The 12,914-nt window shown below is 43.4% G+C and overlaps 1 long non-coding RNA gene across 1 annotated transcript; it reads right to left on the reverse strand.

Annotated features, from left to right (window-relative positions):
- Nucleotides 1–5,319: 5,319 nt before the first annotated feature.
- LOC149325453 (uncharacterized) lies at nt 5,320–7,351 on the reverse strand. The gene is made up of 2 exons (XR_016286212.1): nt 7,282–7,351; nt 5,320–5,502 (listed from the first exon to the last, which is right to left on the reverse strand). It is a non-coding gene; the product is annotated as an uncharacterized LOC149325453 (long non-coding RNA).
- Nucleotides 7,352–12,914: the final 5,563 nt, after the last annotated feature.

Genomic DNA, 12,914 nt, shown 5'->3' on the forward strand with positions numbered 1-12,914 from the left:
ACATGGTTTCTTATTACCACCGTTTGGTACTGATGCTCGGGAATGCTATCTATAAGACTTCAAAATCATGCTCTAAAACCAAGTTTCCAGCTTTCGAATTAGTGTTTTATAGTTAATACAATCGAAGGCTTTGGAATTTTCTATGAATACCCTTAATGTTAATAATTTCTATTCAAATGTTTTGAGGATCAATTTGTTTTGTGTGTTGAAAGTGCTATTTTTGTTGACGGACGTTATGTAAACCTAAACTGGTCGCGGGTAATGATGTGATACTTTTCGCAAAACGAATTCATTGTATCGTTAATTTCTCGATGCCTTTTCTAAAGACCGCATTATTGATATAGGCATGTAATTTGATAACAGGTTCTTGTCACCCCCTTTGAATTATTGCTACTTTCGCTTGTTGCACGCTTCTCGTAAGTGGGGTATTAAAAATGCGAGATTACATACATGTATGTGCTGTAGCACCGGAACAATTATATCTATGCAATGATTAATGGGGCGAATTTAAGTCGCCAACGCAAGTGCTTCTATTGTTTCGAAAAGTTATGAATGCATTCTATATTTACAGGGAATTAGGAGGTCTTCTAATGCACTCGCAGAATTTTTATATTTTAGATGCTGAAGACTTGCAGGAAGCTGGAGGCTGTTTACAAAATAATTAAAGTAATCATTAAAGAAATTTTATTGCATGCCCTGAAATTGATGTGCAATTTAAAATTATTTCTGGATGCTGCTTAGCACCCCGAACTATTCTCCGTACCACGACATTTAGCCTGTGCCAGGCAACGTGTATTACGTTTCATTATCTGCGCATTGTATAGGTTGTGCATATAATTCTTCTTAGCCCTTCTTAGAGTACGAATTAACTTGTTTCGGAAAGCTTTAGATTCCTGGTACTCGTGTGGCTACGTTATTTGAAAAAAGTTCCAGTACATTCTATTTTTTCTTCAATCTGTGATAATTACGTTCTGATTCAACGTTTCCGGCCTTTTCTGCTGCGCTCATTAGTCTTATACGAAAAATGTGTGGATTAAATGGATTACTATGGATATAAAAGTGAATTCTACGCAATTCAGTAGCGGTATTACCATATATTTCAGACCAGTTTACAGTCGGTACATCGCCGCGGAATCTTTCTAAGAATCTGGATTGTTGTCTTGAAATGAGACTTGCTCTCTCTATTCAACGAGTAGCGTGGTTTATGTAGTTCAGTGATAGATTGGGATCTGTTCACCGTTGTGTGGTACCAATTACGCACTAAAGTGTCACAGAGCCGGTCTGGCTTGTAATAAAGACGTCGAGTACCGCCTGAGTGTTCTTGTGGATACGAGTGGGCTCACTGATGTTGGTAATGCAATCATAGACTATAACAGCATGAGTAAATCACGCTGTATCGGTGATGCATTTCGTAAGTTAATATTCATATCGCCTCCTAGATTCAGTTTGGACATAGTTTTGTTTCGGCAGCTAATAAGATCATCCAGAAATATAAGGAAGGCCACAACATAACTATGTCACACCGTTAGGATTTCAAAATCATCTGCCATTTTGGTGTAGTCAGCAACAACGTTAACTTTTAACGAACTTTTCGCCATGAGTAACACGCCGCCTCCTTTTTAACTGCGCAGTTTAAGTAATGCGTGGGGCACCCAACAACATTATGGCTTATGGGGGTTTTACGTCCCAAAGCGACTCAGGCTATGAGAGGCGCCATAGTGAAGAGCTCCAGAAATTTTGACCACCTGGGGTTCTGTAACATGCACTGCCAACGCAGAGTACACGGGCCTCTAGAATTTCGCTTCCATCGCAATTCGACCACCGCGGCCGGGATCGAAACTACGTCTTTCTTGTCAGCAGCCGAACGCCATAACCACTCAGCCACCACTGCGGCCCGAGGCAACATTTAGTACTTCGTAATCATTATGGGACTACGTTTCAGAAAACATTACTATATCATATGTAAAGCTAAAGCGTGAAAATAAAGCATGCAGATCGTACTCCATGTTGCGCGCAGAATGCAGATTCATATGAAAGAAAGTTAAGCGTCTCATTATTGGTTCGTGTAGAGCGCATATGTCCTGCATCATCAGCATGAAATTGAAATCAGCTTGGCTGCTGATTTCAACGTGAACGCGCGAGAAAGCTGAAGGAAGGTGTTTATTGTATCTTGTCTAAGTCAATGACACAAGTGATGCGCAGTACACGCGATGTGTCAGGTTTACTCGCGAAGGTGTTTCCGTCTTTAATCCAGGCGTACTTCCATTTTGCCTCCTTTTTGTGCGCAGCACTTTGGCCCTGAAGCTCCTTGAGCGTCGGGTGTAGGGGCTCATTTAGAAATAGCATGCTGCTGCCCGGTAGCTGAATCTCGGATGTGTCAAGTCGATACTTGAGTGCTTTGTTGGGCACTGCGTCTGACTTTGTGCGATTCCTGAACTGAACAACAACATTTGGGCATTCGTCGTCTTTTAAGGGATACGCTGGCCGAGATCTATCAGATCCTGTTATCGACTCCTCAATCATGTCATCGATTTTGGTCAGCGTGCCTGTAAGGTTCTCGTTTTCTATGACTGGTACACTTTTCAGTTCGAGATGTCTATTCCGGGAGTACTATTGGATTTTAGTATTTTTTTTCATATTTGCACACGAGCTCTTTCAACGATTTGCATTTGGCATGTGGTGACGCATTATCTTTTTTTAGTGCAGATTTGTCAGCTTTAATTTCAAAGCAGTGTGTGACCATCGCCTTCAACTGCGTGTTGTAAAGAGATCCATCGATGGTATTCATTACTGCCGCGGTGGCTCAGTGGTTATGGTGCTCGACTGCTGACCCGAAAGACGCGGGTTCGATCCTGGCCGCGGCGGCTAGAATTTCTTTGGAGGAAAAATTATAGAGGCCCGTGTACTGTGCGATATCAGTGCGCGTTAAAGAACCCCAGGTGGTCGAATTTTCCGGAGCCCTTCACTACGGCGTCTCCCGTACGGAAATGTCATATCTGGTTTGATATGAAAAAATCCAGATATGAACAAATAGGGAATTGGGCATATAAGGTCTTATATGAATATACGGGCGTATATAGCCTGACATGCCAAATTCCCTATATACCATTATCTGAATGGAACTCATATAAGGAAATAAATGTATATATGGTCGTATATGTCCTGATATGTCCAATTCCCTATATATCCACATCATGACTGAACTCATATATGACAATATATGAATATATCTGGCATATATGGCCTGCTATGCCCAATTCCCTATATATTCATATCATGATTGAACTCATATAAGGATATATCTGGCATATATGGCCTGATATGCCCCATTCCCTATATATCCATATCATGATTGAACTCATATATGGATATATCTGGCATATATAGCCTGATATGCCCAAGTCCCTATATATTCATATATGGATTGAACTTATATATGGAAATATATGTATATATGGTCCTTATATAGCCAGATATGTCCTATCCTTATATGACCATATCTGATGGAGCCCATATATGGGATTTCTATATATGGTCCTTATATACCCAGATACGGCCAAATCCGTATATAGCCATATCTGCGAACAGTCATATATGGATGAATATACTTATATGGGCCATATATGGCCAAATATAGATAAATCTGTATATGTCCATATTTGGCTGGAGCTTATATATGGAGCTAGTTCTATATACGAACATATACTGAGAGATCTGCACATAACCTTATATACTTTTGGTTAAATGTTGAGGGGAAATTTCCCCTAAGGCGGAGCAGACTTCCATTAAGCTATTAATTACTTATTCGCATCCATCCAAGCACAGTCATACACCATGTCCCCAGACCAGGACGAATCTTTTTACGAAAGAGCAAAAGTTTCTGTGGAAGCTGTGTCGGGTCCCTTTGTAGCCGTGTGACTGCTTGGCGGAAGGAAAATGAGTGATTCCTCCCTTATTAAAACCTTATAAGCTTTCATATGGAAATATATAATAAATGGCAGCCTATGTATATGTGCCCTCATACGGCGAGATCCACCGAAGGAGACGGTACAAAAAAAATTGAAGAAATCCAACGATTTGCGTTGCGCTTCATCTGTAATCTCTGCAAGCACCTAGGCTCCCCTTCTCCAATGTTGCAGGCTGCTACTTTAGAACAAGACCAGCATCACAGCCAGTAAAACTATTCTCATTCGAGTTCTGTACTGCTCGCTCTCAGTGACTGCCTGCAACAGCGACGCGGCCTTCTATCACATTAGCCAATAAAGAGTGAGCCTGGGGCGTGGCGTCTCCAAACAGTGATGGAGGGCGGCCAAACAAAAGATGTAATGAAATTAGTTACAACCATTGCAGAATGCTGTCATACATATGCCGTTATCGCCACATGCAGACGTAAGCGACTGTGCAGTACGTCCTTACCGCTACTACTTCAGATATGTAATACAGTTTAAATTTTTGACGCAGATTTTTATTTTAAAACTTTGAGAGATACGTTGGTGCTATGTAGGGGGGTTATACAGGATGGCTAACATTATGTGAGCGATAAACCTGATTTAATAGACGATTAATTAACTAACATTAACTAATGAACATTTCATTTTGATTCTAAGGGGCAATATTATGTTGCGAAATTAAAGGCCGTCATCGTAAAAGGTGAGCCCAGTTTCTAACCTTTTTTTTAATTGGTATAGAGGTTTGAAATATCGAGCGCCAGATTTTGGGCATTTCAAAGCTCGCTGAGTTGGTTTACCCGCATTGAAAATGCATAAAACTGTCGGTCACTTTTTTTATGCATCAAATACGGACACCGTTTGTGTATTTTGTGATGTAGAAAAAGTTTCTTTGAATTCGGCGGCGATACGACGCGCAGCAACGCGTTTATGAATATCCGAAGCGGACAAGGCAATTCACTGAGCTTGCAAGTGTGTATGTTCAGTATTTCGAACCACATTAACGATTACGAAAATTTAAAAGCTAAGGTTATCTTTTTTTACTGACAGCCTTCATTTTCGCGATTACTGACTTACGCCCCAAAATCAAAATTATGAAAGCTGATTAGTTAAATATAATTAATCATTTTTCAGATTATTGAGCTCTATTACGTACATAATGCCCGTCTTGCTGTACGGTCCACCTTCACTGACCAAACCGACATATCTCTCGCACTTTGTAAAATAAAAATCTGTAAACGTTAAAAAATGTCATCCAATACATCTCTAAGTGCTGCTTTAAATTGAAAAACCACTCGGTTTTATGCTGCTCTAAATCTCCTGATAATCATATAGCATAGGTAACACAAGTAACACAATTACCACACAGAAATTGCGCAGGAAATTTTATTGGGGTATATTTAATGCTCTTGTGGTTCTATAGTTCTGTATGCTTCTTATCGTCGATGCTTTTCTTTCTCGCTCCTTATTTCGCTGAGTTTAGTGCCCACGGCCAGCAACAGCAGCTTTCCGGAGAGCTCCCGCCCCTTCTTGGTCGGCAGGGCCGTTGTGTAGGCTGCGTGGGAGATAATTTAGAGCGATCATGATATAAATCTGCGCTGAACTTGTGCACATGGCCACAGTAGCATAAGTTGAAGAATTATGCACTGAATCCGAGACATCCTACCGTAAAATCTATTGTGGGATATTAAAGGTGCCCTGCGACGTACATAAAGCATGGGTTCTTTAATCTTTGTATGCAGAGTAAGGGACATTGTGAGTCCTGAACGCGCAATGAGATCACCGAAATCATAATATTTGATATTTTAATCTTCGCTAGAAATGCTTGTTTCGAGCCGATGGTGTCGCAACGCGGCGGCCATTTGCGGCAGCGGAAATGAGGTGGCATCTAGATAGAGCGCTGCCTTTCTCATTGATTGGGCGTCCAGTTAGCAAATTGTTCCTTCATACTTGTGAAATGGATCCAAAATATTATGTCTCTGAGTACTGAAAGCTTTTTCGCATGCCACAAAAACTGGAAAGAAGCAGGGAAAGCGAACGAAAACTAACAAGAATACAGCTAGGGGCGACACTTTCCATTCCGCTTCAAACCTTCGTGGCGGCGAGCGCTGTTCAAAAAACGTTGGCTCAGACCAGAAAGCGCGCGCGTCGAGACCGGCCGTGACCATACCAAGACGGCAGCGAAAAAAAAGCCAGTCGATACACCTTGCCCAAAATGTGAAGAGAAAGGCCGGACAGGAGACGGGAGTAGAGTTTGGGGGGGAGGGGGGCTACCGCTGACAGCCTTACAGTCCGACTAAAAAAGAAACTTCGGGGAACTTCCTTTGTCGTTAGTCACCCCTGCCCTTACTACGGCGTCGCGTACACGGGGGGAAGACGCCGTCAAAATGCGCGGCTGTCTACAGCCCCGACAAAGCAACAACTGCATGCACGCTTCCGCTGCGTGGGCGCTAGGCGCGGTTCTGATTTGTAGCGCCCAATCTCGGTACTGGCTGAGTGAAATGGGAGAGGGAAATGCGTTTTCGTCTGAGCTTTTCATTTCGAATTTTCAGAGTGGAATAACTTTCGCTTGCATGCTCCGATTTCAATAATTATTTTTGCTCTGGTCTCTGGAACGCATGATGAATCTATTTAGTAATATTAACTGGTACAGAGCAAATCATCGCGATGCCCCTTTAAAAGCTTAGCCTCATGCTTTTTTTTTCGGGCTTCACCATTAAAGTTTCCTGGTACAACCGCGAACGGAAACAGGTTTACGCCAATTGTTTCTGAAACACGTTCGTTCGCACTAACCACCCGAAATAAAACGCGTACCAGCTCTTCATTCCACTGCTCCTGCTTAGCTGTAGAGCGCAAGCCTTGTGGCAGATGTAATGGGGCCATTGTAACCTAATTGGATACGCAGAACGCAGCAATGCTGATCCCGTGTTAAAATAGAATTAGCACTATTACTTACGACAATGCAAAGGGTTCAGTTCCTGATACGTGCATATGACAGAATCCATGACAGGTTGTTGTCTACGTCTCGTTACTTAGAAAATACATCCCTGACTAGCCCCGCAATGTGCTTAGCGAGGTTAGTCTATGTTTTTTGCGTTACACAATTCATATCATGCACTTGAACTACTGCTGGCAGGAACGCAACTCGGTGGCGGTAAAAATTTCGCTACTGAAAAATGAGAGATTACTCTCCGACTGCACATACAAATAAATCATGCATTATGATACCATTTATCTTAATTTATAGCCCTATCATCGAAAACTGCCGACAGCATTGACAAAGGTAACCAACAAAGCAATACGGGAAAAACAGTAAATGGTTGTTCACGCTTACCTGAAATATTGATGATTGCAGGTTCACAGAAACCTTGGTATTTCCCTCTCACTTGCACCCTGGATCCTTCCGATGGCTCATCATCCCATGCATGCTTGGCGCAGGTCATTTTAACGACGTCAAAAGTGTCTTCTTCCTCAAAACGCACAAGAGTGGCGCTGTACCATGATTTCAAAGAGAAAACAAGTGGATGCAACAACGGGTATAACCGGAAATTGCTCGCCCTGCACGAAAGTGCGTAGCACACTGCAGAGTCCGGCTTCTAGCTCTGTGCAACAGACGACAGTCAAGGGTGGCGCCACCAATGCCTTCCTTAGCAGATATCTGTGCATATCTGTGCATGTCAGATATCGCACCTGCGCACGGGCGCTCGCGCGCGCGTCAGAAGCGGGGTCCGGTTTACAACAATGGGAGGACCGCGGGGGCTGTCGGGGATTCTTTTTCTTCATGGCTTGAAGCTCTCCTCCCCTAAATTTTCTTGGAATCCTTGCAGCTCCCCAGCCATCTCTTGTTCACGGCTTGACATTTTTTTCAGTGGGCTCCCGAGGGAGAGCGAGCCAGCACCAGGAGCATGGAGGTTCATGCCACTTTTCGACGCCCGTCGCGGTGCGTGCTGGGCGCGCAGGCGCTTCGCGTGTATGCCTTGGAAGTGTCCATCGAGATGGGGCTTTATATTGCGTGTATCTTTATCAAAATAAATATAACTAACGATACCCCTGCTGCGTCGTGTTTTCGGATCACTCTGTAGGACGTATTATGTAAACTGAACCGAATAAATATTTCGTCCTATCTACATAAACCAAAGAGAGGCTTGATTGAGACCTGTTATATTCGAAGTGATTGTTAAAGCGAATTTCGAAAATCGCTAGCTCTCTGCTCCTTGTGCTGGACACTGCGCAATGAATTTGACCATACATCACGTCAGATACATCACAAAGGTCCCATAGCCTTTCCTAGAGATTGATACGATGCGCAGCTTGACGTTTGCATTCGCTCGCAGATTTAGCATCTGCTTGTTCCGCAGATTCGGCACCCCATGCGTGAGCGGTCTTCTCTTCTTGAATGCCTATACTAACTGCCCGTTGTGGCACATAATCACGTCATTTTACAGGTTTGTTGCTTTAGGACAGGGTAGATTACGGGAACGTTTCAGCTGGTTATCAAAGGTAACGGCGCGCCTTCTCTATCAAATATGTAGCTAGTCAAACGGCAATTTCCGTTTTGGACAAATAGGTTTCATGAGTTTTTTGCACAAATAAAGGATGTTGTGAAGGTGCGGTTTCACAATTTATATTAAGAAATGATTAGCGGTACACCACAGCGGTTTCTGTATGCAAGTTATTCGGCGAAGCGGCCGTATAGTGTGGTGGAATTATCACCGTTAATTTCCTAACAAACCTCTTAAAATTCTAATTACTTGTTGAGGCTTAAGTGCTTGTTTTTGTGAAAACACAGGCAGTCATTGTGTTAGGGCGTTATCTTTGCCTGAATTTTTTAAAAAACGATGGCGGTCTGAGGTATCTTCAATGTCCGGTTAAATCGACGTGATTACGACCTGACTAGAGTGACCAAGGGCGCCAAACTTTTCCCTGGTGTGATGACCAGGTGCATCTCGTGATGTTTCTTCGATTTCTCTTGCCTAGAATGAAACAAAACACTTTTCAGCTTCATCTAGTGCTTGTCGTCATGAACACACAGAAATCAGCAACAAATGCCTTCTACCAGGGAACAGCAGTTAGCATACTTCATTGGAAAATTAGATCGCTGGTATATACTGTTTTGCATGCGTAATTGCACGGATTGGGTCGGAATTTTTTTTTTTTTGAGAGGGGGGGGGGGGGATTTGTGTGCGCTGTACTCCATTGCAGCACACAACAACATGTTGTAGTTCTTTAAGGAGAAGCAGAAGGCTGCAACGGCTATAAGAACCGAATTGCCTGATCTGAGGGTCGCTTTTCACTCCAAAGTTGAAGACGGGGATCGTCATCATCGTCATCCGTGATCAATTTTACAAGACAAAGAACCCTCCCATCGACCACCGATTAGCTGTTGCTGAATTCAGTCGGGCAGGGTCAGACTACCCATGTTTTTTGTCACATCTGCTCATCAGACATTCCATAAGCTTTGACTGTGACTCGCTGCCCTTGGAGTCCATTCTGCCACTCTGAACGCCGACCTTTGTTCGGCTCGTTACTTGGCCACCCTAAGCTCATTTTTCCGCATTTTGTTAGTGCTAAGATATGGATGACACCAGTTTGTTCAGTAATACTCTAATCGCTCCCCTTGATGTTATCGCTAGTATTTTCCTTGCCATGCCCAATGCGTGCTACACGGCTGCTTGAAATCCCGTCTAACCGATCGCCACTCGAGTCGACAGAGCTTTGCGGAAAATGAGAAAAAGATATCTTAGCGGAAAGTTGAGCACTCAGAGGCTCTTCGGCGTCCGGCCGACATTCGACGGTTTCAAATGCTTACGAAATGCGAACAGAGACCGCGCCTGTCATTGGCGGTGGCCGTTATCTTGCCTCAGAGCCGCGTCCCGCAACTGCTTCGGCCCTCTTGATTTCGACATCTGCTGCTGACTTGTTTCTTCTCCTCTTTGTTTAGCACACTGCTTGCGTTGTCGCAATTTAGTGCTTCAAGTTAATGACTCGTCATTCAGCATTTACAGCGTGCGCGTGAAATTTCAGCGGGAATACACAAATGTCGACTGCACTGCAGTACCACCGTTGTCTGCATACCTGTTATCGTTTGTATATGGCATAAAACGCAAGCTATGTTGAATATTCTCTTTCTGATGCGCGGATTGTAACTATGCTTGTTTACACAGCATGATCACTGCAAGAAGACCGGATGATTGCGACGAAACACTTGATAGCCGGAGAACTGGCGCTTCCCGGTCGTGGTAGATCCGCTTTCTTCCATACCACAAATACTCGGTGCTGAACTGCTTTATCCAGAAGCATGTTCGACGATTGATCGCATCAATGAAAATGATCTGATTTGTTATCCACGAGCGGCGACAGTGGTCGACTGTCGGCAGCTCCCTAAAGCAATGCTCGGCATGCCGGGTGACACCGGCGCTTCCCGCTCGTTCTATTTGTCCTGCGATATCAGCAATCATCCGCTAAGGGTTGCAGTTTCCAAAACTTCACTTATGATCATTTGCATTCGCGAAAACTTGTGTATTAGCTCTCCACAAAAGCCGAGACCACATACGCGAGGAATGCGGACTAGCGCTTATTCGTCGAAAACAAGGGTCTCATCGAAGCAGCTCATGACGGCGCTGGAGAGCTCGGAAAGCGCCGTGATATGGTCTGGTTGCGTGCACAATGGACTTCTATTCAAGAGACAAAAGCTATCTATCTATGATTTAGTATTTTTTTGCGGAAATATGGGGAGTCATCATACTAACAAGCAAACAGAATGAGCGGGAGCGTCAGGTTCATTATAACTAGGATCGGCTATACAATCCAGCCGGAATGAAACGCGAACACGCATATCGCCTTCTTTTTCCACATTGCAGAGAAGTATTCACTTGGAGCCAGTTAAAAAATATGTACTTAGGTAGATCCTTCACCCAGACACAGGAATCAGCCTAGTTCTGCACAACAGCTGAAAGTATACAGGCAAAATATTTTGTTTTGTTCACATGGGCTGTTCGCTTGCCTTGCTGTAGACGGAACAAAATGGGCTGTTAACATCTGACCAGTAAATAATTTACATAGCATTTTTTTTCTCATATGGTGTTTCGAATCGGGTTTTAATAGCCGAACGATGGCTGTGGTGTCCAAGCTAAGTATAGGCTCCATGCGCTGAAGTTTGGCGAGCACGAGTGACGTCATCTGGGTAACAGGGAAGGGGGGGAGGTGGACGTCGCTCTCTCGCTCAGTTTGCAGTCAGCTAGGAGAGCTCCAAGATATTCCCTCCGAAAGCGAAAACAAACTTCGCTAATTATGGGTGGCTCGACCTACTGCTGTGTTTATATATCGAAGATAAAATTACATCTCTTTCCATGGAGATCATGCATGCTTGCGCATGCACATGAGGGTCCACTGGAACAGAGTGTATTTTGGAACGAAATTCATGAGTTCAAACTGGGAGCGGATTTACATAGTCTAGGGTGTTTTCAATGTGCCATCACTGGTAGGAGTCCTAGGAGTTGCTTTGTTTCTTTGTGTAAAGAGAAGTAATGCGCTGAGTAATAGGCAGTGGTTTTGGGGGGCGTTCTTGGAGCGCGCATCTGTAGTTTCAGACTATGGTTTTTTATACATCTGTGTGGTTCAGCGGGTTAGGGCGGTTTTTTTTACATGCATGCGTGCGCGTTGTGGGTACGATGTCGTTTTTCTGAGCGTACTTATGTAGTTTTTCACGATGTTTCGCTTACAAGTTTTTCTGTATGGATTTGTATCACGTTGCATAGAGCGGTTTAAAATTTTTATATTGATATTGGTGAATTCCCGCCATCTAAAACCTTTTTCTTGATCAATAGAAAGAAAACTAGAAAGGGCATTACATTTTGTAAAGTAATTTATTGCATTTCACATCGCTAAACCCTTCCTGAAGTTTATCATCACAATGCGATACATCACATCAAAATTCCTTTGCTGTCCCTAATTAAATGAATGCCCTGAGGAAATACCTAACACAAAAGTCCTGTAACATACTCAGCAAGAAATGCTTAGTTTTTTTGTTTACTTACACCAATGCTTCTCTGAGCGGAATACATGTACATAAAACAAAGCAGTGTTCATCCTGAAGACATCTAGTATATAGCACTACCATTCTCTTTGTGTAGTAACGATGCGTTTTTCGCAATTCCAGCCGACCATGTTATGTATGCGGATGTTAGGTATGCTGCTGATTTCATTATGTGAGTCAGTTAGACACCTGTTCTTCAAACTGTAAGGGCTCTTAAAGGAGTATGGACACCTAAGTTTTGGGTGCGTGTTTTCTTCTTTGTAATGATACGTGAGGCATTATTATACATGGAGTACCACGTGGTGTTCCTAGAACTGCTAAATAATTTATTATCGATTTTTTGTCTTGCTGTTTAAACTTCAATAACTTCACTATGAGTGGGACGTCAATGAGTGAGGCATGAAAAACTGCGATATAATAGCTGCGTCCTCGTTTTAATTCACTACAATGCTGGAGCCAGTCAGCCAGCTTCACTATCCGGACTTGTAACGAATGTAAAACAGCGATTATATTGCACTTTTTTCATGCCTGCTGGTCATTTCCGAAATTCTGTGCGGGCACGTCGCCGGCAAAGCGCATGTAGCCAGCAACGCCTCGACTGGTACCCGTGCTGCTCGCGCTGCTGACACTCTTTCTTTCATTGTGAGCACGTGCCGTCCTGCTCGTGGGTGCACAAAAGAGGGGTTGCCACTCGTTGTGAGTCATGACTGGAATGCCGCGACGTTGAGAGAGTGGAGAAACGTATTGTTGAGTCGTTTGCTGCCACAATAGTTCTCACAACATCAACGGCCAAGAGCAGCCCGTGGAACTCTATAGATTTCCTGGACATATGTCCCACATTCCTGGAAAAAAAAATCAATATTCCAAATTTGTAATCTACTGCTGAGGAAATTTTGGAGGTAACGGGGAATCTTTTCGATGTGTAGCAAAAT

Source organism: Amblyomma mixtum, chromosome 10 (genome assembly GCF_055824585.1).
Source record: "Amblyomma mixtum isolate Tamu chromosome 10, ASM5582458v1, whole genome shotgun sequence".
Classification (NCBI taxonomy): Eukaryota; Metazoa; Arthropoda; class Arachnida; order Ixodida; family Ixodidae; genus Amblyomma; species Amblyomma mixtum.